The sequence below is a fragment of the Galeopterus variegatus genome, unplaced genomic scaffold (assembly GCF_000696425.1).
Source record: "Galeopterus variegatus unplaced genomic scaffold, G_variegatus-3.0.2 Scaffold4055, whole genome shotgun sequence".
In the NCBI taxonomy this organism is placed as follows: domain Eukaryota; kingdom Metazoa; phylum Chordata; class Mammalia; order Dermoptera; family Cynocephalidae; genus Galeopterus; species Galeopterus variegatus.
Genome location: NW_007730166.1, coordinates 98,329 through 104,328, shown reverse-complemented (window position 1 = coordinate 104,328; position 6,000 = coordinate 98,329).

The window sequence follows — 6,000 nt, the reverse complement described above, 5'->3', positions numbered from 1 at the left end:
TCAGCTGATACCGCAAAACCCAGAGGAAAAGCCTGGAGCTGCTGGTCAAGATGTTAGCCAGCACCCCTGGCAGGCCTGGAAGGCACACCCAGCCGTTTCTTACTGGGAAAAGCAATAATAAAAATTAGCAAGTGCATGAGCTGCCCAGCTGGCAAAATATTTTCTTACTTCTGACCTTGATGTTCCCAACAGCACTGGCAGGCAAAGCAAGGAAAAGTGATCCCATTTCTCAGAAGGGAAAATTGAGCCCCAGAAGGAAGTGGTTTCCCCAAGGTGATTTCATGAGTTAGTGGCGGCACCAATGCATTTCAGCCTCAGAATGCCTGCGATTATAGAAGCCTGAAGAGTGAGAAATCCCTGCAGTCATCAAGGCAGAAGTAGTCAAAGCCTGCTTCTAGAGGAGGTGGACTCGCTCCTTGCCTCAGGAGGAGAGAGCTACAGTCGGAGCTATGGGTTTAGCTATGACCCTGACCATGGATCAGCAGGCAGAGGAACCATTACATGACTGAGGGGCTAGGCTGGATGCAGATTGAGCACTGGTCTGAGTCGAGATGTCTAGATTCTTAACCTTGAACCTTTGCTGGGAGCTCCTCATTGGTAGGACTGAATTTTGGTTGTTGCTTTCTCGGCCCCACCACAGCCATGGTCAAGAGGAAGCACTCAGTAAATATTTGATGAATGAATGAATGAGGATGAGTCCCTGCCCACCATCCTGCCACCCTTGCAGTGCACCTGAGCAGCCATATAGGCCTTCCCCTTGGCCAGTGCCACCTGTCTCCCCATGTCTCTACCAGCCAACAGCTCAGCTGCTCACCCAAGCCCAGGGCTAGTGTCTTACCCACTGTTGGGAATCAGAGAGGCAAGGTCAAGAGCATTGGCCTGAGTGCCAGGATGCCCACATTCCAGTCCTAGCTTTGCTTCCAACCTGCTGTGTGACCCAAGGCACGTTACCCCTCCCTCAGGTCCCCAGGGTGTTGCTGGGGGCCTGAGTCTACAAGGCCTGCCCTCCCTGGGGCCAATGAGACCTTAGCCCCAGTCTTGGCCTTGAAGAAGGAGGCCAGAGATGGCTGCCTCCCTCCCTTGTCCCTGGGGACTGAGCAGGAACCCAAATGGATTCCAGGTTCAGAAAAGTCCAAGAAGAGGCCCCTTCCTCTCACACCCCACTGCCAGGTGCTCTCAGGGCTCTTTCTTTCTCCCTGTCCCCATGATTCCATCTCTAACTCTGTCATCTCCCACATTTGTCCTCTTTCCATGACCCATTTCACAGATTGGCAAAGTCTGGGGACCCCTTTTCTCTCTCCCTGCTGTGACTCCCTTTATGCCAGCATGATGTCCATAGAGCAGTGGTACTATGGCCACAGACTGGCTGTTTGCCCTTGAAGAGGTCGTTGCCCCTCTCTGGCCTCAGGGTCCCAATGTGGAAGCAGAGAAGTTGGACTCGGGTCAACGGCCCTATAGCCCAAGATCTGAGCCACCTCCTAGTCATGGTGCTGACGTCAGTGGGCAAGGATCGTGGTGGTTTTTCCACTTTGCAATGTGTTTGGCAGTTGTGTCCCCTTTGCAGGGAAGGTTTGTTCTGTCCTAGAGCATGACGCAGAGGAAGGCAGGGGAAATGCGTGCCTCAGGCGCTCTAAGAACAGGCCTGACTCTGGGCTTTCCAGGGTGGCATGGAGACTTAACCACCAGCCTGTCGGGCTGAGCCCAGGCAGCCCCTGGGCCAGAGGCCATCCCCATGGGCATTTTGACTTTTCCAGGAGAAAGAGACAGGACACTGGGCATCTTTCTGCCCAGCACCCAAACCTGCAGAGCCAACTTGATGTCATTGCCGAGCCAGCTCCCCATGCCAGCTCTGCATCCTGCAGCTCCACCAATGACCTGGAATGCTATGCCAGGAACAGTCAGCCCAGCTGGCCTGTGCCCATTTGACGTATGCGACTGGAGGGTGGGGTGGGGGGTGGGGTGAGTGATGGAGAGAGATTTTGCTTGTGGTTTAAAAGTCCTCAGTTAACAGCCTTGAAAGGAAAACATAGGATACATAACAGTATATAGTGAGACTGCATTTAAGTAACAAAATATTTGTGCATCTAAAAAAGTCAGAGAGGATCAACATCCAGTGTTAATTGAATTGGGGATGAGAATGGGGTAATTTTTATTTTCATCTTTTTTTTTTCTAAATTGTTTACAATGCAAGGTATTGCCTCTGTAATCAGAAAAGGAAAAAAAGTTTTCATTAAAGGAAAAGAAGGATTTTTAAAAAGGAAGTCTTCCCTCCTCCCCTGAGAGTCAAGTGCCCAGTTTCTCTTTCTGGCTTTGCTGCCCAGTGCTGTGTGATCTGAGGCCAGGCCACTCCCTCTCTGGTCTCCATCCTATAGGGCAGCGGTTAGATGGTCTCAGAGGTTCTATCAGTTGGTGACATCCTGCAGGATGGGGTTTCCAAAGGAATGGGTTCCTGTGGCCCAGGTCAGCCCAACTGGTGCCCACCCCTGCAGCTGCTCCCTTCCACCCCCACCTGCCACCCCGGGTTTTTTGTGGGATGCTGGGCAGCACAACTGGAGAATATCCTGCATCGTAGGGGGCCCAGCTACACAAGCAAACAAGATTTCCAGGCCCTCAAGGAGCTTGCCTTCCAGAGAGCAGACCTGTCCAGAGACAGACAGCAAACAGTCAAACACAAGGTTAATTCCAGAGGGAGGTGAGCACTTCAGGAAAAAAAACAGGACAGTGTGGCAGTGGCATGGGGAGGGGAGAGGATGGTACCTTTACATTGGATTGTCAGGGAAAGCCTCACTGGGAGGTGGCATTTGAGCTGAGATCTCAATGACAAAGAGACAGCCAAGAGAATGTGGGGGAAGGTGAGGGTATTGGGTGGGAGGGCATAACTCCAGAGGGAGAAACGAGCATAGGCCCTGAGGTGGGAAAAGCAAGGTATGTCCCAGGGACTGGAAACACGCCTGGTGTCTAGGGGCACAGCAAGTGATGGGTGAGCATGTGAAGTTTGAGGGTTCTGTGGGAGTTAGGATTTTCTTCCACTAGAGCAAATGATTTATATTTTACAAGATCACCCCAGCTGCTATGAGGAGAGTGGATTTTAGGGGGCAAAAGGAAAAGTAGGGGGCACAGTGAGGAGGGATTCGGGCAGGAAGACATGGGCAGGAGACTGCAGGGAGGTGGTGATGGGCAGCTGTGCAGTTCAAGGCACCTCTTCCACGCTTGTCTAGCAACATCTGGGTGGATCCGGCACTGTGAGCTGGACGTGGGGCCAAGGAAAGGGGCACCAGGAGACTCCCCAGATTGGACCTGAGTAATACGGTGTTTAGCAGAGTCTGAAATTGCACCTTAAACTCACTGCATCCCTGTGGATGGGGGAGAGGTGACCATATAAAATAGCAGATCCTCCACGAGCCTCAGCTCCAGGTGGGGAGACTGCATTGCCTTGGAAGGGACAACAGCGTTGACAGAGCAGCCCTAAGAGAGGAGCCACTGTCCCAGCCTGGCTGAGGTTCTCGGGGTATCCCAGGGACATGGGTGGATGTGACCTAAGGTGGGGTGTGTGTGGGCCTCTTGGTGTGAGCATGAGTGTCTGAGTAAGGCTTAGTCCTGGGGGCTGTGCCGGGCTGGAACCAGACCTCTGCCATGGATCTGTTTGTCTGGGGCATCCCCAAACTAGTCTGGGGCTTGGGAGGGTCAGGCCCACAGAGGAAGGGAGGCCAAGCGCTGGGGTTAGGAAGCTGAGACCCACTGCCCTCCAACAAGCTAATCAACTTCTGAGAGGACAGAAAAATAGCTTCCCCTGCTGGTCCCTCAGAGCCATGATGGTTTAATGGTGAGAGCTCTAGGTTTCCTGGTAGCTGTGACCTTTAGCATGTCCTTTCACTGCTCTGAGCCTCAGTTTCCTCGTCTGTAAAATGGAACAACTTTGCTGGGTTGTTGCATTGATGATGATGTGTGTTATCACATTAAAACACAGGTTTTTAAGTGCCAGGTGCTGGATAGATGTTTTTTATCTGGAGTGGGATGGATGAGAAGGCTTTGAGCTCATTGTCTGGGAGAGGATGGGGAAGCAGCATGCCCCTTCCTCAGGGCCCAGGCCTCCTGGCACAGTGGCCCCCTCTGACGTGGGACAGGAAGGGAAGCCAAAAATAAGCCCCAGAGGCTCCCAGACCCAGGCTGTTGGAGCCTGCAGCCAGAGGAGGGGTCTGGAAGGATGGCCTGGGGTGTGGAGTGTAGTCGCCACTGTGAGTCAGGATAGACCAGTGACTGTGGTGTCCCTCCCTACTTTGTAAGTAGTGAGACCCCCTGTAAAATGGGGCCCTGCTCTCTTCCAACACTCCCTGCCCGCCCTGGGGCCTTGTCCCCAGCCTCCCATCAACTCTTGCTTGCCACTCAGTCTTTCGAGGGGAGAGGTTATATAGGAGCAGAGGACAACCCCTTCAGGATGCAAACTCCTGCCTTGGTGGCCATCTTAGTGAGACCACTTCCTGTGGCCCGCACAGGAAGTGATGTCACAGCCATGGGCAGGTGCAGAGGGCATGGGAAAAGAGCTGCGCAAGGGCTTCCTTTGTTAGCAATAACTTAGCGTCCCCAAGTCTGCCAGCCCCCATTTGTCATCAGTAACGGCCATTGTAACCATCCCTGAGGGGGGCCCCAGCCTGAACCCCACAGCCGCGAGGAGCCAGGGCCAGATGGAGGAAGGGCTTTGTGTCCAGGGAGGGGTCCATCCATGTGGGGCTGTGCGTTTTTAAAACATAATAATACGTGGGCTCCTCCCCCCCAACTCTTCTCACTCCCCACTGAGCACATCAGCCGTGCAGTGAATGGGAGGGATTTTCCATGCAGTGGGAGGTCAAGTCTGGCAAGAATTAGCTGGTGTCCGGGGGCTACAGAAAGACTGTGATTGCTGATGATAGATGTGCCCAGCGTGGGGCGCTTCTCTCCTCACCTCCCGCCTGTTCCTCCTCTCCCCTCCCAGTCCTGCACCAGCCAGCCCTGGAGACACCAGCCCCGCTCAGCTGCAGATGCCCTCCCCTGGGTGCTGAGCCTGGGGGGCCCAGGCCTGGAGACAAAAGCTAGTGGTGGTACCAAACCGCACTGCAGCCTCCTGCAGAAGTCTCTGCCCTGGGGAACAGGGCTGACCGGAGGTGGACCCAGCTGAGACGGATGGTAGTGAGTTCTTATCCCAGGCCCAAGAATTACATACAGATCCCTAAGCCTTTACCCACAGGCCTCACGTGGCTATGTTGTCTTTCTGGGCCCTGTCTCCCCTCAATCCCAAATCAGACACTGGGTTGTGACCCAGATTGGCTGTTAATTCATTGTGTGATGTTGCATTAGTCACTTCCCCTCTCTGAGCTAGTAGAACACAGGCCTCCAGGGGCTGCAAGCCCTCTGAGCATCGACTTCCTATGCTTCCAGCCTACAGGGGATCAGGTGGTGAGAGGCCAGGAAAGCTGCCAGTGTGGGGTTCCAGGCCTGCTGACATGCAGCTCAGCCAGAGAACAGTCCCTGCCTGCTGCCTCTCCCAGGGCACACACTATCCAGTTAGCAAAGCCCACTTACGTCTGTTTTCTCAGTTGGCCTTCACAATAACAACTTGAAGTTGACAGAGCGGGAACTGCTATCCCATTTTATAGATAGGCAAACTGAGACCCGAGAGGTAAAGTAACCTTCCCATGGTCTCGCGGTGCAGAGTGAGGATTTGAACCAGGTCTGCTGGCTCTCAGGCCAGCCTGTTTTGCCGCAGACCCATGGAGCCCAGGCCCTGGGGCCAGGATCACAGTAAGGGAAGCGGAACTCCTCTGGCCTCCCTAGGAGTGGTGGTGACAGTCCCCCATTCAGGAATGTTTGAGCTGCTCCTTCCTTTTAGGGACACTCTGGGAAATACAGTTGTTTTACATTTGTCCTAAAGCCTCTCCTTCACCTCCAAGGCCCCTTGCTCCTGCTTATTCTAGTGGCTTAGATTCTGGCACCTCTTAAACAAGCCCGTGTCTCCACAGCAGGCAC